Source organism: Dipodomys spectabilis, unplaced genomic scaffold (assembly GCF_019054845.1).
Source record: "Dipodomys spectabilis isolate Male_0828 unplaced genomic scaffold, ASM1905484v1 ptg000256l, whole genome shotgun sequence".
In the NCBI taxonomy this organism is placed as follows: domain Eukaryota; kingdom Metazoa; phylum Chordata; class Mammalia; order Rodentia; family Heteromyidae; genus Dipodomys; species Dipodomys spectabilis.
The window spans coordinates 1,244,901-1,268,704 of NW_024870933.1; the positions used below are offsets into that span (position 1 = coordinate 1,244,901).

At 33.6% G+C, this 23,804-nt stretch overlaps 1 protein-coding gene, 1 non-coding gene and 1 pseudogene across 3 annotated transcripts in view; 1 reads left to right on the forward strand and 2 right to left on the reverse strand.

The window, feature by feature from the left end:
• Window positions 1–23,804, forward strand: part of Kcnh7 (potassium voltage-gated channel subfamily H member 7) — a 469,024-nt gene that overhangs the window by 85,805 nt on the left and 359,415 nt on the right. The window lies entirely within an intron of this gene.
• Window positions 13,465–16,297, reverse strand: LOC122124964 (annotated as a pseudogene).
• LOC122124976 lies at window positions 17,160–17,266 on the reverse strand. Its single transcript, XR_006150707.1, has one exon. It is a non-coding gene; the product is annotated as a U6 spliceosomal RNA (small nuclear RNA).

The window sequence follows — 23,804 nt, forward strand, 5'->3', positions numbered from 1 at the left end:
TGAAAGAATGCTCATTCTAATCTAAGCAATTACTGACCCATTTTAAATTATTTTAAATTTAAATTATTTGCGAATTCTCTAGTTTTACACATGTAAACCTTTTCTTTGCTCTTTTGTTGTTTGATTTGTTTGAGTGTTCTGTTGATTAAACCTAGGGCATTGTACATCCTAGGCCGTCCTCATATAGCCACACTCCACACCTCTTTTTTCTTTTCTTTTGATTCTTTCTCACCCCACCTTCATCCTTCTTTCTTTTTGTCTTCATCCTTCTCTTTCTGCTCTCATTCCTTTTGTGTCTTACATTTGGGTTGTGTTCAACATCTCAAGAGCAACCATTTTATGTGCCCTTACGCTTCCTGAGAAGGACAAGCACCAGATATATGTTGTCTAAGAAACTGGACCATGAAGATTCAATTTTTAAAATCATTGTGCTCATCAGTGCAAATGGACTTTGATTTGTTCTAGGATGAAGCATGACCTTGGAAAATGACCTATCAAGTTAATTCCCTCAGTGCCAGGCTGGATTCTGTCCCCTGGCCCCCTGTCACCCATGTGGTTTTTCTTCTTAGGGGACATTTCAGCTCCTTCTCCCTGTTTATGAAGTGAGATCACAATTCTCCACCACTGACAGAAAGGGCAACTCAATTTATTTCTCTGACTGGGGTCACTTACCTTTCAATCCAAATATCCTAAGATCTGTATTCACCTCATTAAGTGGGATACAGTTTAATAATCTCTTTAAGGATATAAATTTTCCAGTATGTAGAAGATGTTAACGCTGGAAGTCCAGAAACCTAAACCAAAGGTTTAGATTCCCTGTGGATAGGAAAATATTACTTTTTTGAGGAGATAAGAGTTTTATTCTTGGAAGAAGATCCAAGAATTTTATTCTTTCTGAGGAATTGCCATCAAATTGTTTTATATTTGAACATTCTTTTTGTCATCCTCTGTTTCTTTAAATAATTATCCACCTTTTCTTCTTAATCTGTTGGTCTCAAAATGATTTCATAAAGCTGTCCTTAAATTCTCTCCTGTGCATAGTAAATCATGAGTGTTCAAGGCTTAGCTAATAGACAATAAGGTTTTGATTGCTTATTTATCTTTCATGTTTTTATAGAATGTTCTGAATCATACAGTGTTCTCACATTAAATATACTTAGTAAAACTATCAATGGGAATCAATGATAAAGGATTTAGTACAGAAAATAATCCTTACAAGATGCAATACATGTATCTAAAGTATTATCACACCTCTGGATATATATATATATATATATATATATATATATATATATATATATATACATACACATAATACACATATATGTACATATGTATTCACTTATTTAACTAATCAAGATTACTAAAATTACAATGTCTTCAACATGTTTGGCCTAGTGCTTATATCAGAAATCAGCTGCTTTTAGTTTCACTAAACAGCATATCTTATAATAACAGTACATTGTGTCTACTTTTATTGGACTTTGTTCAAACTTTATGTCTCACCAATACTTTTGAGAACCATTACTCTCTCCAGGGAGTTTACTCTGGCTTTTCTATTAGCTCAAAGTCTTGTTTCCCTGGAACATCCTCATTAAATTTCTACTATTTTATTCACTAAGTATTTACTCAGCTCTTAGTAGGTTATTTTTATAGTTTTTCTCGCATGTTAAAAGACAAGTGTTATATATAATATCACCAGGTTTCCTTGTTGTACTACTTCTAGCTTTAATTCATCCAAGTACAAAAAAATAGGAAATATGTCTTATTAGGGAATGGTAAGAATTCACATAAACTGTATGGTTAAGAGAATAAAAGAATGGCTAATGTGGTATGATGTCTGTTAAGGATTAGATTATTGGAGAAACTGATAGTTTGTCTCTATTTGTCTCGGTAGAGAAGATCGTTAGCTGCTATTTACTTGTGCTATATACACATGTTCCCATTCCTACTGTGAGAAATCTAGAGTAAGATGTCACATGCTCTCAGGGCATAGAGGAGAAATCTTTTTACATCATTCTCTGTAGCACATTTGTGAACCCTGAAGAAATAATCATCTCTGCAACTCCAATTTATTTTATAACAAATCTGCCACCTGAGATCTAGTCATTTAGTGGTCAGAAGCTCTTGGAGGAGGTTGGGAGGAGAAATGTCTAACTCTATACTATTTTCAGGGAAATTTTGAATTGTCCTGTATCCTTCACCAAATTTAAATTCTAACAATAAAGTGACTTCATTTGATTAAAACTGCAGTTTTAGAAAGGAAAAATGCATTAGACTAATTGGGAATCCTGAAGGGTAGTCATTAAAATCAGCTGCCTTTTCAATACTGAGATTTGTCTGGAAGCCTTTCTTTCAAATTGTACTATTTCAATCATGTCTAACATTTAAATCTCCAAATACTGATATTCCCATTTTAATTTTAGCTGGCACCAGAAGGGTATGGTAAAACAGCAGATGATTACCTCAATAATTTATTCCATATTTTCTAACAGCTCTACAGATTCAAATGAAAAATAATAATCTAAAAATGAAAAATGTACAACTAAAATTAAACATAGAAAATATTCTTAAACCAAGAGGGATTTTTTTTCTTTGTAAACTCCCAAATGATGGAAAGTAAATTTCACAGCAAAATGTAAACAGGACCTGATTTTACCACTGCTTATATTTTGATGACTAACATGAGCGTGGAAGGAATTGATATTGGCTCAGACCCTATTTATTTGATTTTATGATTAGTTATCAAAGGGATTAGTTGATATTTGCTTTTGATGTTGTGTTATCTAAGAACAAATCCCATTTTAGAAACATGTATATATTAGATGGTTTCAGTTTTGTCTAGTTAATTTTCTACTGAAAGGAACAGATGGAAATTTTTATCTGGTAAAATAGAAAGACTGCATTGGAAGAGGTATTACATCAGCAAGGTGAATTTATTGAGAGGCTAATTTATGAAGTTCTGGGACTATCAACAAATAGACACAGTCATTACTCTAACAGAATTTATAGTCAAACCTGAGACCTTTACTAGAGTCTGGCAGGGCTTTCCTTCTCTGTTTGTTGTTCAGAACAGATTGACCTGTTGAGTTCATGCTGTTGGAATATTGATTTCCCTTCAAAGTATATAAAATTTGATCAGCCTTTTAAAGTCTACTGAAGAATGAAACTAGGTTTTTTTAGTTTCACTTACAACTTATTTATCAATAATAATTTGTGAAAACTCAGATTTTTATCAGAGTGAAAAATGTCCATTAAAATTAAAGTAAAATGTCAAACATTGATTTTAAAATATGACTTGCTTCTCTTCATTTATCTTCAGTTAGATTTGTGATAAGGCTAAGATCCTAATTTATATGATTCAACAAACCATATATGCATGAGACTATTGCTCTGGCTGCAGCATGTACTATGTATTCCTAGATTGGTTTGATATTTTCATTTAGATGTACCAAAGACCAAGCTGGTGGTTTTATTTCCAAAAGTGTAAGTTGGCTACAGCCAGTAGTTGATATTGCATGCTATAACAAAAGTAATATACTAAATATCTTTATAACACGATAGTGAAATTGTAATATTTGTCTGGATGCATCTTTTTTAATTAAAATCTCTGTCCATAATTATATCTTAGAAATATTAAGTATGAGATATTTAAAAGAAATCATCTGCATTTATAATGTCATGAAGGATTCCAAATAAATACTGCTTAGGAAAGCTGCAGTAAGACAACATGCTACATTAGATTACAGAAAATTGGTAATTTATTTATTTCGTGTGTGTGTGTGTGTGTGTGTGTGTGTGTGTGTGTGTGTGTGTGTGTGTGTGTTGGTAACTAGGCTTGAACCCAAGACCTCTATTTCTTGCTCTGGCTAGCATTCTCCTACTTGCGCTATCACGATAGTTCAGTCTTTTTGGTTTATTAATGGCAGATAAGTGTCTTAAGGTTTTGTCTACCCAGACTGGCTCTCAAACATAGACCTTAGATCTTCCTAAGAGATACAATCTTCCATATGAGCCACCAGCTTGCAATTGGAAATAATTGGGGATTTATTTGCTTAATATATAATAAATACATTTTTAACATCAACTATGTGGAAATTATCCACTCATCAAATGCCTGTTGTATGTTCATTAACTTCAGTTTTTCACTAGATGCCTTAATTATTTCTATATTCCTGTGCTTCCACTTCTGTGTATGAGTGGATTTCTTCTATTTCTGCTTTGTTTGTTGGTTTGTTTAAACTCGGGCATGATTACATTATCACTTGATTCATATCTTCAGCCCTTTTACTTTAGATTATGTTTTAGATAGGGTTGATTTTTGCTGGGATGGCTTGGGACCATGATATTCCTAATGCTTTCCATATAGCAAGGATGTTATCACACCTGGCTCTCCCATCTCTTCTTATGAAAGCAAGTGCCAATGTCATTGATTTATTTTCTATGATGTTACTTTTATTCCCTTTTATTTTTAATTTTTCTTAATGCCACAACTATTGTATGGTAGGTATATGGTGTCTTGACCTTTTACAACAATTTAATTTCTCTTATTCTTAATTTTTATGTATATGTATAAAACCTTATTGTTGTAAGATACACAACAAAATTTACCATCACAGCCAATGTGAAGTATACCAAATACACTTTCAGTGCTATTGAATGCATTCATATTATTATACAGCCTTCATTACTTTCATTTCCAGAACTTTTTCAACTCTTAAAACTATGGAGGTTCCTCAAAAGACTAAACATAGAGCTTCCCTACGACCCAGCAATTCCACTTCTGGACATTTATTCAATAGAACACAAACAAGGCCACACTAAAGCTACCAGTACAACCATGTTTGTTGTAAATTCTGTGCCTTAGTTAATTTAAAGAATCAACCCAGATGCCCCTCAGTTGACAAATGGATCAAAAACATATGGTATATATACACAATAGAGTTCTGCGCTTCCATCACAAAGGATGATATTACACAATTTGCAAGGAAAAGGAAAGAATTGAAAAATTATATTAAATGAAGTAAGCCAGACCCTAAGGAAACAGATTGCATAGTTTTCCTTATTTGAAGTAATTAGAATGCCCCTATAAATCTATACGAAAACACAATGTATGGTAAAAGACAGAAAACTACACTTGAATGTGGTAAATTAAACAGGACTCTAAGCATGCACACAGTGAGACCAAATGAGGATAATCTTAGGAGAGGATCACAAAGGCTCAATAGCTATGCATGTATGATAATATAAAATGATCTTTATTGAAATGAACTCCAAGAAAGGCAAACCAGAGGCTTTTCTGTTATTCTCTTTTTGCTTTTTGGTGTTTTTTTTCTGCTTTGTCACTATTTTTGATTTTTTTTATTGTCTTGTGTGTAAGGTTATCTGTTTGGAGGAAGGTAAGGGGCAGCACAGAAATGGTGGGACAAAGGATGAATAGATGCAGCAATGATACTCACTAGACATTATGTTGAAAATGAACTATATAACTTGTGGGAGAGGGATTTGGAAGGAAATAAAAAACTGAGAACCAAGAGAACAGGTGTTAAAAAAGAAATATATTCATTACCTGACTTATGTAACTATAACCCCTCTGTACATCACCTTTACAATATTAAAAAAACCCACCTCTACTGGGTAGCTAGTAAATATAACTTTCCAGTTGTACTGGTAACCAAACAACAAGCTGGTTTCCAGAGAGAGGACCTCTGGTTTCCCTATCCTCTATCCCCTGCCTCTGCCCCTTGTCACTAACCCAATTTCCCACTGTTATTCTGTCATTCTTGTAATGTTATTTCACAAACAGACATAGGCTGAGACAGTATGCTGTTTGGCTATACTTATTTTCAAAATCTATAAAAATGATGTATGAATTCTTTTTTTTGTTTTTGGTCCGGTCCTGGGGCTTGAACTCTGGGCCTCGAGCATGCAAGGCAAGTGCTCTACCACTGAGCCAGCTTCCCAGCCCTTATGTATGCATTCTTTTGTCACGTGTTTGTGTTTTTATTTTTTTAATTTTTATTCAATATAATATATTAAAGATTTATCAATATTATTGAATGAAACTAAAGTTGAAATCCTTTTACTTATACAAGATGTGTCACTGTGTGACTCTGCCAAGCCTATAATAATGTGTCTATTCTTCTGCTAGTGAATTTATGAACTATTTCTTGTTGTTTTTGTAAACATTATATCTATTAACATTAATACAATTATTGTATGTTGGGAAATTTCTGGAGAGCATTTACTTAGGATATGCTTAATCTCTAGTTGTGAAGTATAAGAATGCCAGTTTGTTTTCTGTTTACTTTTTTTTTCATCAATTTCTGAGTATTCATCGATCTATATTCTCTCAAACACTTGTATTTTTTAACTTCTCAATTTTTTTCCAGTTTAAAAAATATATAATAGTATTCTGTTTTGGTTTTGTTAGTTCTGTACTTACTAATGCTGCTGAGCCCCTTTTTTGTGTTTATGTTTGATTTCCTTTTGGGGAAAATAACTGGTTCTTTTGGTCATTTTATATAAATATAGATGTAGACATTGGAACATTAATTTTAGTAAACTTCATATGTTGCAAAAAATTAATCTCTTTTGAAAATATTGGTAGCCTTCCTTTCACTGTGTGTGTGTGTGTGTGTGTGTGTGTGTGTGTGTGTGTGTGTGTGTGTGTGCGTGTGCACGTGTACATGTGCACTGGTCCTGGGGCTTGAACTTATGGTGTGGGCACTGTTGCTGAGGTAATTTGCTCAAGGCCATTGTTCTACCACTTGACCCAATCCTTTATGTCTAGCTTTTGGTGATTAATTGGATGGATACAAGATTCATACAACTTTCCTTTTCTTGCTGGCTTCAAACTGCAATCCTCAGATTTCAGCTTCCTGAGTAGCTAGGATTTACAGGCATGAGTCACAGACAGTACACAGCTATTTTCACATTTTCAATGTGATTTACTTCAATGATATATTTTGATTATCAAAAGTTCCTAAAGACTTTGAATTTTTCATACTTAAGTATTAATTAAGTTCATCTAGAATTTACTTTTATGTAACTCATGTTAAAAATTTTTATTTTGTCTTATGTAAACATAGTCTTATATAAATTCCAGACTAGGAGAGATGGAGGGGGTGAGCTGAGTCAGGGCGTATTGTATGTATGCATGGAAATATCACAATGAAACTACTCCTGGATCATACAACCTAAAAGAATATTTCTGAAGGGAAAGGAATAGACCATCAAGAAACAGACCCATATATTTACAGAATTTTGATGTGAACAAATAACAAATCTAATCAGTCAGAAAGAATGAACTATTTAATATTTGATTCTCAGAGTATTTATTTTGTCATAATTAAATCTCCTCCTGAGACAGGACGATTTCTTCCTGTTTTCAATTTTTTTTCTTTCTTGGCATTCTCTTCCTTTAATATGGCAGTCACTGTATTGGTGACACACACTTTGTATAAATGGCTATTACGTTTTTTATAGTTTATTGTAAAGATATTGTACAGAGGGGTTGCAATTACATGAATAAGGTAATGAGAACATTTCCTATCAAGCATTGTTACCACCTTCTTTATTTTTTCCCTACCATCCCTTTCTTCCCACTTTCTCAACTTCTCCCTCCCCACCCCAAGTTGTAAAGTTCATTTTCAACATAGTGTCTTGTACATATCATTGTTACAATGGATCAACCTGTATCCTTGTTTCAGAATTTTATTATTTCCTTCCCCCTCCTCAAATTAGAAACATGTATATAAAAGATGCAGGACATCAGAATGAAATACAGTGTAAACAGGGGTTATACTATGAGGGAAGAACATACAGAAGAAACAAACAAAAAAAATCACAGCCACAAAGATAAAACCTCTTGTGTTGCTATCTTAGGGTTCATTTCACTTAACATCATCTTATATGGTCATATGTGCATACCTTTTGACCTTTTCTTGTCTAGTAAGATTATCCTAGACGTACACTAATTATTGCAAATTAGGGAAGCCATGGGACCTATGTTTCTTTGGTTCTGGCTTATTTCACTTAGTATATATATATATACATATATATACATATATATATGTATATATATATATATATATGTATATATATGTATATATATATATATGTATATATTACATTTTCTTGATGCATTCATCTACTGAGGGGCATCTGGGTTGGTTCCATATCTTAGTTATTGTAAATAATGCTGCAATAAACATAGTTGTGCTGGTAGCTTAAGTATGGCCTTGTTTGTGATCATTTGGGTAAATGCCCAAAAGTGGAATTGCTAGGTCATAAGGGAACTCTATGTGTAGTCTTTTGAGGAAACTGAACAAGTTTACACTCCTACCAACAATGCAGTAGGGTTCCCTTCTGGCCACATCCCCTCCAGCATCTGTTGTTATTAGAGTTCTTGATTATAGCCATCTAACTGGGGTGAGGTGGAATCTCAATGCTGTTTTGATTTGCATTTTTTATGGCTAGAGAGGTTGAGCATTTCTTCATGTGTCTATTGTCCATTCTTATTTCCTCTTCAGGAAAGTTTCTCTTTAAATCATTAGCCCACTTATTTATTGGGCAGTTGTTTCTTTGAGGATTTGTTGTTGGGGGTAAAAGTCTATTTCTAATGATAGATTAGTGAAACAATAAATACCATTATCATTTACAGATAAACCAGTGAGCTCATTGGTGTGCATTTGGAGAGTATCTTACCCTTTTCATAATACTTTTAAACTCATGATCAATATAGATTATTCCAAAGACTATAAATAAAACTATTATTTTATATAATTTTCTAAGTTAAAATGCATAGAATATACATAAACGTGAGCTGTTTGCTTTTCTGTTAAGTCTTTTACAACTTAAATACAGACCATCTATAAACATGAAGATTTTAGAGAGGAGAAGAAAGTACAAAGGGAAACTAAGCAGGAAGGAACATTAATCCTTGAACCCAAAGTCACTCATCTAGCAAATCTTATTAGCAAAGGGTGAGCAGCTTGTTCCAAACTAATTTAAAAATTATAAAAATGGAGTAGCCCCATCTGCAGCAGTGCCTCAAGGATACCAACTGGGAGATTACAGAATTAGAGTTTGAGATTTCAACAAAACTGACTCCAGTTTACATAAATGAAAAGAAAATTGTTGAAAGAACATTAGGCATTCAACAATTCAACCTTGGTGGTATTTACTTTTACACTACGGTTTGGGTAAAATTCAGCACCCAATATCTTCAGGTTTTGGGTTTTGTTTTGTTTTTGTTTTTGTTTTGTTTTGGGGTTTTTTTTTGTTTTTTTCCCTTCTCAGTCTCTGCTCTTGATTCTTATTTTAGGGAGAGAGTTCCCACATGCTCTGGTTTAAGTCATAGTTCCCATCTGCATGCACTTATGTGAAATTAAAAGTTATATTTCAAGTTTAGAAAATAATCATGAACAAAACTGTGTTAAGGGAAATTGAAATTGTATATGAGTATTTTCTCTATCTAGCCAGACCAAATTAAACAACACATATATAATTTCGGGATGACCCAAAAGAATGGATCTTAGAATATTCCCCCTAACTGTGCTATAGCCTCACAATGAGCAAAGAAGAAAGGAAGAAATCATGATAGAGCTTCAGTATAAGCATGTTTTTATATTTTAAAAAGTGGTGCTGATCCTTAATGGTTAAATTTATTATGAAGTGGGGTTCTATTATTAATCAGGTGTTCATCTACTGTGACTTGTGCTTATTCAACATTCTAATGAGGACTTTAAATCCCAAGTTGGAATACTTCTTCAAGTGGAAAAAATAAAATCCATAACATACAAGTGTTCTTTAAGTGGTTTTCAGAATATGAAATCATAGCTTGACATATATATACTTGGTGTTCTTTAGTAAAACATTAAATAAGGCCCTAAGCTGATAACTTCTAAAACGTGACAAGTGTCAATAATATATTGGAGTATCTATTACATTGTAGTTAATTTTATACTACTAATTTGCTATTGGTAAAAAAGTGGTAGAAATATCTAATGGCATTGTAATGGAAATTTTTCCATTGAAAGTTAATGGACTTACTGAACCACAGTTGTTGTTTTTTTTTAAATCTCTAACCTAGAACAAGGAAACTGAGACATTTGGAAATCTGATGGGACTGAACGTCACACCAATGCATATCTTTTGTGAGAATGTACAGTGATGGTAAAAGAATACTAAATGAAAATTGTGTGCTCAGGAAGTAATTCATTATTATTATTGTCCTGAATATTAAATTATTTTAGTTTTTTCAACATGCCCTAGAAGTTTAATACAAGGCTAATTCGTAGTGAGTTCAGACATAAAAGGATAATTGGAAAAAAAAATCTCAACTTCAGAACTAAGTAAATTAGACTTAAAAAAGGAAAAAAAATGAAAAAGTATATTTATTATAGTATGAAAAAAGGAAATAAATAAGCTCAAAAAGCTTATGAATTTAGTTTGGTTTCTACATAAATATTAAGAGACATATTTTCTTTCTCATTTGTATGCATGATAATTTGAACAAAACTAATTCCAAGGTGATACATTCTTTTATACATCCTCTAAAATTTCTAAGTTGAAAAAAAGTTTAACTGCTGATTATAATCACATAAATTAAATCCTTACAATGTCATATATATATGTATATATATTAACTTGTACTTTAACCTTAATAAATGATTTAATGTGTCTCTTGTTCCTCTATAAATTATCTCTGGCATAGTTATGTCTTGTAAATTCATTCATTAAATATGATTTTAACTTGGGAAGCATTTTATAAATGCTCTGGTATACAAAATCTGTGACTTGATAATTTTTTTTTCACTTTAACATGAAGCTTATTTAGTCTAATAATGTATTATTCTTTTCTAAAACTATCAAGAATTACTCAAGCATATATTTCATTTAATATACAAACTATAACCTATATATACATATTTTTGGGTCCATTCGTGGGACCTGAACTCTGGCCTGGGCGCTGTCCCTCAGCTCTTCAGCTCAAGGCTAGCGCTCTACCACTTGAGCCACAGCGCCACTTCCGGCTTTTTTCTTTTTGCTTATGTGGTGCTGAGGAATCAAACCCAGGGCCTTGAGCATGCAAGGCAAGCGCTCTACCACTGAAGCCACCTTCCCAGCCCCTATAACCTATATGTTATAGAGACAAACTTCATCTAGATTTTACTCTCCTTGCATGCCATCCTATTTTCACCATCTTGGTTGGGCGCTTGCCTGAAGCTAATGTGCTTTTGTGTTTTGTTTATTCTTTGGCTTTGTAAAGGTTGGTTTTCTGTCATTTATAATTCTCAAATTTTTACTATTATAGTAAGGGTTTAAATCCAGAGCTGGTTTGCCTTTTAATTAACTTCATTAAGATTCCTAGGAACACATAAGTCCCATGTGGAAGTTACATGTTTAAAACGAGAGATGTACTTCTTTGACAGTCTTTCTAGGTCAACAGTAGTATATAATTAAGCATACTCATTAAGAAAACTTATCCATTTCTATCATTTCACTTATTTCTTTCTATCTTCAAGTTTTACCTGACTCTCAGTAAGGGATGCTCTCTTCTCTCCATTCAATCCTCATTATCATCTTTGGTTTCTTAAAACTTCTTTATTGCACATTGCTTAATTTTGTCTTTGCTACCAATTTTCCTTTGCAATATGTTGCTTTTTGGTATTTTCTGTCAAGTTTGGTATACCTAATTTACTTCCTGTCCAATGTAATTTCAAGTTATTTGTTATGATGCTTACAGTCTATCTAGCTCACTAAATGTAAACCTTAAATGGAAAGAGATTTTTGGTATTTATTCACTAATATATCCATCAATCTGGAAGAACACCTAACATGTAGAATTGTGTGCTCCAGAAATAGCTGTTGAATTAATGGATATTTGCCTTGCTTTTGGTCATATTTCCATATTCCTTAGCAGGCTATTCAGTGTGTATCCAAAAAATTACCCCATAGTCTTTCCCTCAGAAAGATTAAGGAGGGTATATTGGCTTTAGGTTTGTTAGTATTCCTTAGTAACATTACATCTTCTTTACTCATGATTGTATTTCCAGAATTTATAGGACACTTTAGAATGTTTTATAGAAGGAAAATAATTACATAGAAACTCTATTAGAAAAAAATGTCCAACTTAAATTTTGGGGGAAAATGATAGAATTAGAAGGATGGAGGTAGATGCCTGCTGTGCCTGCTGGATCAAGTGAACCAATGTTAATTTAACTATGTTAATTTTCTTCCTACTCAGTCCTATGGCTTTGGTATGCAATATTTTATATACATATGAAAGGATTATATATTAAGCAGCTTACTTACATGCAAAATTATATATGTATAAGATGCAAAAAGAATTGGAGAAAGGGCAGTATCACATGTCAGAATAAAGATCATTGTTCCAAGTTAAAGGTAGAGAACATGAGAAATTCAACCTGTGTCTTACTGTGTACCATATCAGACATGATACTTAACACACATTTCAGAGAACCTATCATAAAACTTTATTCATGAAGAGTCCTACAAAATGCTCTTAGTAGCTTGTTATACAGGACTTCCCTGAGGGCTATGAAATAATGAGGCTGCAAGGGCATTTGCATTTCCTTTGTGAAAGTCTAACAGACCGTGTTGAGTGTCTTTTAAAGAATTTTTAGAGCAAAATGTTTTTAAATTGATTTGCAAAGATGATCATTTCAAGTTAACTCTCAGACAGTCAGACAAACCATAGTATTTCTAAATTTTAGAGGGGCCTATTAAGAAAGGTGTGAAGGAAAAAACAATGTTCACAGGGAAGGCAAGCACACTTTATAAATGACTTCTTTTTCAGGGCTCCTGACTGAAGTATTATTAGTTATTTTTAAGAATCATGTAGATCATGAAATAAAATATTTCTCCTTTAAAAAGAAATTATAACTATAATGACTTCTATAATTGTCAAAATTCCATTCTACAATAGATTTTATAATCATCAGATACCTGATGGTTGTAGCTTTTCATCATCTCAGTGTAAGTTCATATTCTGAAAAGCTTTTATATTCAGTCTTACTGATGGGAAGATTTCAATTAGTGAACACACAATCCCCTTGAACTAGCTTATTGGGTATGATATTTAGTTCAATTGCCCCCCACCTATTTATTGTCATTCCCCCAAATTCCAGCTGTTCAAACCATACCCAATTAGAATATACAAATAAAACTTGTTTAAAATACCAACAATAAGCTATCAACACAGGATCACTTTGCACTTAAATTACAGAATAGGCATTTTTGAAAACTGTTGTAAATAATTCTCAGCAACTAAGATACTGGTTTCTTTTCAAGACTGAAGGATCAAAGTTTTTGATTTTTTTTTCCTACTGTTTTAACCTCATTTCTATTTGAGCCTCAAAATCTAACACTAGATAAATCTTTTTGAGATTCATAAGTTTCATTCATCCAAAAGTTGTTCATATTTCTACCATTTTATTTTAAACCAGAACATTTATTGTATGGCTAATCTTTTAAATTCTCAAGATGAACCGGATGCTGCAACAGCTGCTCTCTTGGGTTTAGGTGTTGATCCTTCACAGAATCCATGCCTGAATCTACGATAGACAATTTTTAGATGCCTCATCCAACCTGACCCCGTAGTATTTCGTCTCTTGGACTTGGTACTCCGGTTATCCTTTCTCTTTGCGTTTTGCAGGGTAGCCACATTAGCCACATGTCGGACTTCTGAGGTGGTAGGCCTTAGAACCGCAGTGGCGGCACAACGTGTGCGTCTTATTGTGAAACTTTCCAAAGGATGAGGTTCCCTTGTCATCTCACCTCTGTCCCTGAGACCAAAGAGCTATTCCTACCAAATTTTCACACATTCTTATATTCAACTCCTCTTCCATTCAGTCAGCTATGCTCAAGAGGTAAAAGTTTCTAGGTGCCTAAGGCTTATGGCAATAATCTTAGCTACTCAGAAAGATGATATGTGAGGATCACAGTATAAAGCTACCTCAGGTAGAAAAATCTATGACACTATTAACTCTAACCAGAAAAAGCCAGAAATGGACCCTTCAGCAAGACAGCTAAGAGACATTACCCAGACCCTGAGTTGAAGATTCAGTACCAGCACACACACACACACACACACACACACACACACACACACACACACACACACCACAAATTAAGTTTTAAACTTAAACATCTATATTCAGTAAAATATTTTCTAGTTATTTCTCTGTACTTTAGACCTATTCTTACTCTGAAATGAGTAGAAAAAATGATTTTTTCACCATCTGGTGCTGATAATATCAAGCATCATGCTAACTAAAAAGTAGAGAACAGTCTTTTCTTTTTCTCTTACCCTATCTTCTTTTTTTTTGTTGGTGGTTGTGGTGCTTGAATTCTGGGCCTGTGTGCTATACATGAGTTCTTCAGCTCAAGGCAAGTGCCCTACCACTTGAGCCACATCACCACTTCCAGTTTTCTGATGGTTAATTGGAGATAAGAGACTCACAGACTTTCCTACTTAGGCTGGCTTTGAACCGGGATCCTCAGATCTCAGCCTCCTGAGTAGCTAGGATTAAAAGTGTGAGCCAATGGCACCAGACTTACCTTATTTTATTCTGTTTTGAGTATTTTGAGGAGGTTTCATTGAAAAACCCAAGTTCTTATTTAAAATGTTATCATTTAAATGTTCAATGCTATCTTTGCTATCATCATCATTTGTCTTTGTAGAAATCAGGATAAGAAAAGATAATTTACTATTTTCTTCTATTAGACTGTAGGAATTTATTTGTATTTTCCTAATTAAAACAAATTCCATACCTGCTTATGCTTATCATAAGCTTAATTATGTTTTCAGGGCCTTGACAATTTTATGAAGTTTGAATTTTCAACAAATCTGGGCTAAATTTCAAGTTTATTATTTTGAGCACATACCATGTAAAGCTTGTCCAAGCCAGATGAGGCTGAGGTTGAGTTTTATGGTTCATTTAAGCCTAGATCTCAAGGAAAACCTCAAGAGATAAGCACACACAGAACTTAAACCTATAAATATTTCAAAGACAAAAATATTTTCTGACCTCTAACACAAAGTCTTTTTTATATATTATCACTTATTACTATCCAAATCCATATTTTTTACAGGTAAGGAAGCAAATTACTATATAAAGATTATGAATCTTGGTTTAACCTTACTAGGAATGGATCAAACTGAAATGCAGAGTGTTAGTTTTGTCATTATTAAATCCATTTACAGAAGTATTAATTTCTTTATATTACAGCTCTAGCTTAAGAATCTGAAAATGAAACTATTATAAGAAGGTAGGTATAAGGAAAATAATTGTCTAATAGTTGATTTTAAAGATATTCAGATTTAAGATTAGAATATCTGCACTTTATATTTATAATATAGCAACTTTTTCATTTTATATTAGTTCCAAGTATCAGTGTATTATCTGAGCTCAAAGTGGCTAACTGGCTTGTAAGTAAGGAAGAAACAAATAAAAGACGGAACAAATGGTGAACAGAACCCATTCATTTAAGTGCTCTTCCCCCTTCCTAACTGCCAACCAGATGTGGATCCTGGGACTTTTTATTGAAATTACCTACTAAGATTGTAATCTTCAAAGTAAAGGAACCTCTAGGGTAGGATACTAAACAACATCAGTTCATACAGGTTTTGTCTAATGTTTATGATCACTTTTCAATGCTATGCAATAAGTTCATTGGTCAGAAACTCTTTACAGGTAAATATTTATTTTATCAAGCTACAGTATGCAAGGTAGATCAAATATAAAAGTGAGTCTCCTTAAAGACAAGCCCAGATTGGTCTGACAAATGCCTGCTAAATTATTATGTATATCATGATTGTTGACAAGACCCCTGCATGCTGTTTTTTCTATGATCATCTAGAAACTCAGCTAGTCAAGCTCATATTAAGTCAAAGAGTTGTGGAAAGATATTCTCAAAGTTCATTGTTTTAGTGACTTCCAAGGATAAAACATCTTCAAGCATTTTGGTGACTTGAGTATCAAAAAGTAAGTAAGGAAAAAAAAAAAGATTGTGATGAGCTGTACTGACTCTTGATAAAGTGCTTGTTTCCTTGATTATGGGAATCAGTCAAAGATTAAGTGGGGTCCGAATATCAGCAGGACACACCAGTCTCTTTTCTGAAATCATGGGTTACAGTGGTAATTAAAAGTTCTGTAAATTAGAATAAAATTGCATGTGTGGAATTTAACTTGTCAGGACTGAGCTAGTGAGACTATGGTGATTAACGACAGGAGGAACTGGGAATACCTACCTTGTAGGGAAGCATGCTTGCCTGTGGAGAAGTTAATTACTGTAAGAGGCAAAATAACAGATCCATGTTAAAAAAAAAAAAAAAAAGGAAAAAAGCTCTTGCATAATGTTAAAAGGTTTTATTGGCAACACTTACATGTCTATCAAAAAATGGATATCTCTTTAATACTCTCAATAAAAATGCTACCAGGATTTTGGACAATATTTTTGAACTATTATGGTACACTCAATAAAAAATGCTATCAGGTTTTCTTGACAGTTAGTATTTGGGAATTATTTGTAGTGTATTTAGTACAGAAGACCCTATATCCTTTAGAACCTCTGTGTTTTGGGAAACATTTTTCATATTTGTCATAGTTCCACAATCTGATGAATGGATTTAGGTAGAAGAATGAATTTGTTCATGATTCTTTATTTATGGAGTAAAATCCCTATTGGGATTTCTGGGTCCTCAATATTTTTCAGGGGGATATGAATTCTTGAGCATTGCTGTGAATATAAGCTGTTTTGAATGAATAACATCACCAGAATTTAAATGAATGTAAAGTTTATGATTTTTTAAAAAATGAATCATTGCTTTCTCCACTAGTATAAATATTTGTAGAAACATTACTAAATGTCCTTACCTTTTAGGTGTATTGTTTTTTTTGTTTTGTTTTGTTTTTTTGGGTCCGGTCATGGGGCCTGAACTCTGGGCCTGAGCACTATCCCTCAGCTCTTCAACTCAAGGCTAGTGCTCTACCACTTGAGCCACAGAACCACTTCTGGCTTTTTTCTTTTTGCTTATGTGGTGCTGAGGAATCGAACCCATGGCCTCAGGCATGCAAGGCAAGAGCTCTACCACTGAGCCAACTTCCCAGCCCTTTTTTTTTTTTCTTTTTTTTATGGAACGCTTCACGAATTTGCGTATCATCCTTGCGCAGGGGCCATGCTAATCTTCTCTGTATGGTTCCAATTTTAGTATATGTGCTGCCGAAGGGAACACTAGGTGTATTGTTTGATAACGTGTTGTATGTATTATTCTGTGATTAAAGTTTTATGCATGGCTTAGAATATGCCACTTCAAGACTACATTATTTTTAGTTATGAGATTTTTCATAATCTGTATTTTTTATTTTAATTATTGTTATTATTTCCCATTGGCTCTAGACCACTAAAACTAGCTTCCATTCATGTCCATTAAGTACAGTGTTACTTTGTTAACATGTATCACATACCTCTAATGTGTGTATGGATATGTGTGTGAGTGTGTATGTTTATGTGTGCATGCATGTGTGTGCATATGTTGCTACTGGGACTTGAAATCAGGGCCTCACAGTTTTGCTTGTTTTTCTCAAGGCAGACACTCTACCACTTGAGCCACACCTCTACTTCTGGCTTTTTGATCACACATCTCTAAATTTAATACAAGAAATATAACATCTGGTATTTTTTTTAACAGACTTGCATCCTGCTTTTAATTCTTAAATAATTTTTACTTAGCCTATGATTGTATATTCTGTCATTTTTTTCAGTTTACCTTTAATAAAATTCTGCATTAAATCTTGATTTTGAAAACATATCTTGCTTGTTTTACTCATTTAATGTATTCATTTAATTATTGTTTTATTTCCTTTTCACTTTCTCATCTTCTTCATGATGTTATCACTTAGGGATTGTTTTATCCCTTTTATTTAGTAAATTCATGTTAAGAATAAATGCACTATACAGATTTCAAAATGTTGAAAGTGGTATACAGTAAACCTCTCATTTGTGGACCTTATCCACCATTTCCTCTTCTCAAAAGTTACCAATCTAACAAGTTATAGAGAAATGCACATTGTAGTATCTAACCAAGTGTGCTGCAGTAAATAATACCGAAGAGTAGAGATTGAGAGAATCAACAAATAAAGGAGAATGAAGCCCAAAATAGTGAAAGAATCACAGAAGCAAATGTATTCCCAATACATGATAACTAAAGAATCACAGAGTGTCTGGAACTTGTATCTGATTGTAGGAAACAAAAAACAACATCCCATTTTACTTAGGACCTGAATGTGTTATTCTTGAGATATGTCTTAGTCTCTTGTACTTCGAATCCCGATAACAAGATTTCACTACTTGAAGTGATTGTGTCATGGCTCTAATTCTTGTTGTAAGTGCTATTAAAACATTTCACAAGTTAGACATATATTTTTGTTGAATTTCAAATTCATCATCAATTTTGGATAGGTCTTTTAATATCTGCTTCTTTCATCCACAGGATTAGAAGGATATCAGATGGGTTAAATACTCTAAACTTATTTCAATAATAGATATAAGGTAATACTTAAATTATAAAAACAAGAAAAGTTGTTCTATAGTCAACCAAAGGATAGGAAGAAAACTGTGAAGTGAAGTAAGGGGAAGATCATTTTGTAATCACTAACTACAAAATCATAAAGGAAAGATGCTCTCATTAAAAGCTAAATTAAGCCATTTCCCTCTATCATACCAATTATAACCATAGCTGAGGGCCACTTTGGAGTGACTTGGAGATTAAATATTTATACAATACTTGGTGAAGGGTTCTTTCATTCCTTCAAACAATGTCTCTGGTAGAACCAAACAAAGCAAAATTTTGAGATATGGCTTTCACACTCAGAACTTTCTAAGGCCCTATTTGGACTTGAAGCAATCTCTCCTCCTTGGGTCAACATTTAGAATTCTTTATGCAATTATTTTGAAGACATTGTCCCATATCATGTTATAAAGGTATTTTCCAAACAAAGCCCTCTATCTCAACCATCTTTTACATTCACAAATATATGCATAACTAACATAACTGCTTAAAAGGAAATATGATATAACTACAAGAAAACATGCTTTTTGAAGTTTAAAAGGTTTTAGCATCCTATACACATCTCATATTGCTTGATAAAGGCAAGAGTATATTTGTAAATGTTTTTAATAATGTGTGTCTTAAGAAATAAAATTTTATATTTCTACATAATTGCAAGCTATTGTTATTTTACTCTATTAACCCTTCCAGTTGTTTGTATATCTTAAGCAGAACATGTTATTATTTGTTATAAAAACTGAAACTTCCATACTTGAAGTTGAAAATCTAAATTCAATTACCAAGATTTGAACTAGCATGAAACTAAACCCTGGATTTGTTGGTAAGACAGTGTTGATAGATGAATAAATATAACAAAAGATATAAACATAACATGTTGACTCATAATCAGTACATAAAATAATATATTCTATATTAATGTCTGTTCTATTTAATATAGTAATTGTGATTTTTTTATTTTAACTTAACCTGAAACTAACACATATGATGCATATAATCTATAAAATCAGTACGGTATGGTTTAAAACTAAACACCCTTCCTCAAATTGCTTCTTTAATTTTTTCCCTTCAGAAGACTTGCATATTAACACCATATGCTTACTTAGGAGTGAAAAATTACAGCAAAGTCTTTTTGCAATACATCTTGGAATCTACATTTATCTCCAACTTTCTTTTTCTGAATCATGTGTTTCTGCTTCCTGACTCTAGGTTGGGGTCATTGTACAGATGACCCAACTGGACCACTGATACCTGACTCCGGGGCAATGATGCCTTAACTAACCACCTGTCCCCTAGTCATTATTTTTGTGTACCAACCACTGACCCTGAAACCACCCCAGCTACTGACATGCTGTAACTCGTTTGGAAATCCTGTCATACTATCTCTCGGGAATTGTTTTGTGAACAATTTGGCTCCTCTTGTCTAGATTAGTTTCTGCAGTCCAGTTAATTTTCCCTGTACATAATGCTTTAGTGAATAAGCACTTTGCAGACTCAAATTAACACACAGCCCTTTACACATAAACTGCTACCCTAATGGCAATATTGCATAGTAGTGTCTTCATATTAAGTATGATGGTACCTTTTGATGTGTCTATTCAATTTATATTCTTTGTAGTAATAAATAAATAAATAGTTTACAGATTAGTGTTTTGATCCCTCCTTGAAACTAGCTCAAACCTTATGGGAAAATTAGAGGAGGTTATCAACTTCCAAAGATCAAGACTCACACAGGAAAATAACTAGGCCTGGGGTGCCCTAAGTGATGTGCTAGCTTATAAGAACAACCTTTAAAGATGTCAGGGATGAGAGTCATCTGATGTATGGACTGAAAGTAAGATCCAGAGAAACTCATCCCAGTAGTTCATAATAGTTCAAAATGTTAGTAGAGATTTAAACTAGTAAGAAGAAAAAGTCTGACTATCAATTTGATAATGTAACATTGAGAACTGATGATGACCTTCATCATCAAAACAATTGCAAAGACCTGTCCAATTAGCCATGGTAGCAATACTCGTAAAAGGGGCTAGAGAGCTGGCCTTAGGAATAATAACATCTGATAGGTGGAACAGCCATGTTTCAGGAATGTGTACATGGTTCAGAGCTCTTAAGAATAGGAGCACAGTGAGTTTAGTGAGAAGGAAAATGAGGGCTAAGAGTAGGAGTGTGCAAAGGAAGTTTCAAGAAAAGAATTACAAAAGTAGGGATCAAGATGGAAGTTCATTTATAAGAAGCAGAACACATAGGAATGAAAGTGTCTAAGGATCGAAGAGAAGGTGCCTTCTGGAACTTCAGAAGGCTGTGAGACTAGCAGGCTTGAGGAACTTAGGGTGAGTTCTCACATCATTAGGGTTAGTATTCTGAAGCAAAGGCAAAGCCAACTGTGTTTCAATGGAGATCTATTGAGGAGGGCTCATGGACCAGAAATCAGGCTCACCTGGAATATCCTGTGAGAGGTGTACACTTCTTAGACCACAGTGAGTTTGCAAAAGAGCTTACCCTAGTTCTAGGTTGATGCTGGTAAATACTTTAGTAATCAAGTTCTCAAGAAAGGATTGGTAATTAAAATATTAATTACAGCCTTAAATATAGAAATTCTTTTATTTATTATCTGAATGTGACCAATGGCTTGGATATTAGCCCTTAAGTTTATAATTTCATCGAAAGATGGCATAATATGAATAACAGAATAGAGCTCTTTTTTTCTTTACAGCTACTTTCAAAAGCCAATAAGAGGCATTATCCTCATTTTATGGATTAATCTCCAAAGGATTAGAACTTGCCTAAATACCAGAGAGATATTACTTGGGTAAAAAATTACACAAAAGGTTTACGTTTTGATTTTTAACATTTGCCCAGTAATTTTCCTTAGTATCAACTTAGTTCCAGTGTTTCCTTTAGCTTCCTGTTCCCTGGGTGGAACTAGGTCAGATTAGGCAGCATTCGGCATAAAGCTCCGAGTTCAGAAGCCTCCTGACTAAATTTGAAAGCTTCTGTCAGCAAGTTCTGGAAAACCAAGGAAAACTTGTCCTTTGCAAAATGTCAAATTAGGGCACTGATCATCTTAATGGATGTGGGCTGAACTATTCTGTGCTGAGGAAATTTGACATACTTCTTGGCAGTTAGCAAGGAAGAATCAGTAAAGCCTGACTCAACAAGAGTTACACACAGAGGAAGCGGGTCGTTGACAAAATAATTAATAATAATAATAATAAAACATAACAATAATAAAAAGGGCTTGTAATATGTGTGTGCATGTGCACGGTCATGCCTCTATCAATACTATACTTTCTGTATATACAGAATAAACTAAGCATGGATCAAAAATATTTCATAGATTGTCAAATTGCAACTTACTGACAAAGATGACCTAAAAATTCAATCATTTAAAAAAAAATTCAAGCCTGGCACCAGTGGCTCACGCCTGTAATTCTGGCTACTCAGAGGCTGAGATCTGAGGATTGCGGTTCAAAGCCAGCCCAGGCAGGAAAATCCATGAAACTCTTATCTCCAATAAACCTGAAGTGGCACTGTGGCTCAAGTGGTAGAGCCCTTACCTTGCGCTGAAGAGCTGAGAGACAGCACTCAGGCCCAGAGTTCAAGCCCCACGACTGGAAAAAAAAAAAAACCCAACCCAGCAAGGAATCACTATCTTGGTACTTGTGTCTTGGTATTTCAGAACTTAAAACCAGTGAGACAGACTAAAATACCCAGAAAGGAACCCATACACCCACAGCCATCTGATTTTTGACAAAGGAATCAAAAGTATATGCTAAAATTAAAAAAAAAAAAGGCCAGACTCCTCAACAAATCAAGTTGGAAAAACTGTATATCCATACACAGAAGACTGAAATTGTATCTTTGTCTCTCATCTTGTAGTATTCAAAGTAAATCAAAATCCTCAATGTAAGACTGGAACCATTGCAACTTCAATAGGAAGGAGTAGAGAAAACACTAGAATTTATCGATGTTGGCAGAAACTCCCTGAATAGAATTCTAGGGAGTAGGAGAATTGATAAATGTCATTTCATTACATGAAAATGTTTCTGTGAAACAAAGAATCTAGTCACTATGCTAAAAAGAAAGCCTGAAGAACTGAAGATCTTTGCTACTTACGTATGGAGAATAGGAACTATATGTAGGTATTGGAACCACACATCATCTTCATCATCCTCACATTCAGAACACAGCTTTAGTTTTTAAGCCTGGATTTCTTCAATGCATTTTTATTGTTATTGTAAAGATGATGTACAGAGGAGTTATAGTTGTATAAGTTAGAAAATGAGTACATTTCTTCTTGAACAATGTCACCTATTCCCTTACTCTGTTCCAGTTTTACCCTTCCTTCCCCATCCAAAATTTGTATTAGCTCATCAAGTCCAGTGACTATCACTGCTACATTTGCTTACCCTTTGTCCCACCATTTTTGTACATTCCTTTATCCGCCCAAAGATAGATAAATGAACACACAAGACAAAAGGAAAGGAAAATAAAAACAACAACATTAAAAAACTGTTTCCATTTCCTGGAGTTTATTTCAATAAATATTATTTTTGATCATATACACATAGCTATTGTTCCTCTCCTACGAATATGCTCCTTTGGTCTCACACTATGTGAATGCTGAGACTTGTATAATTTATCATGTCCCAGTGTATTTATTCTACCTTCCAGTGTGTTTACTTGTGAATTTATAGGTACAACAAATGAGGGGAAACCATGCAATATGTGTTTCTCTGGGTCTGGCCTACTTTGCTTAATATGGTTTTTTTCCAAGTCTTTTCATTTCCTTATAAATGTTACAATATCATTCTTTCTGATGGAAGCATAGAATTCCATTTTCTGTCTGTCTGTCTATCTGTCTATCTCACATTTTCTTGATCCATTCATAGAGTGAGAGGCATCTATATTGATTCCATGTATTGGCTGCATAGAAAAAGCAATCCAAAATTCATATGGAATAATGAAAGACTCTGAGTAGCCAAAACAATCCTTAGCAGGAAGAAAGGCTGGAGGAATATCAATGTCAAACTTCAAACTCTTATTACAAAACCATAGTAATAAACACAGCTTGGTACTGGCACAAGAACAGGCCTAAGGACCAAGGCAACAGAAAAAGAGACCCAGAAATGATCCCATGTATACATATATATATACATATGTATATATACACACATATATATGTCCATACATATTATATGTGACA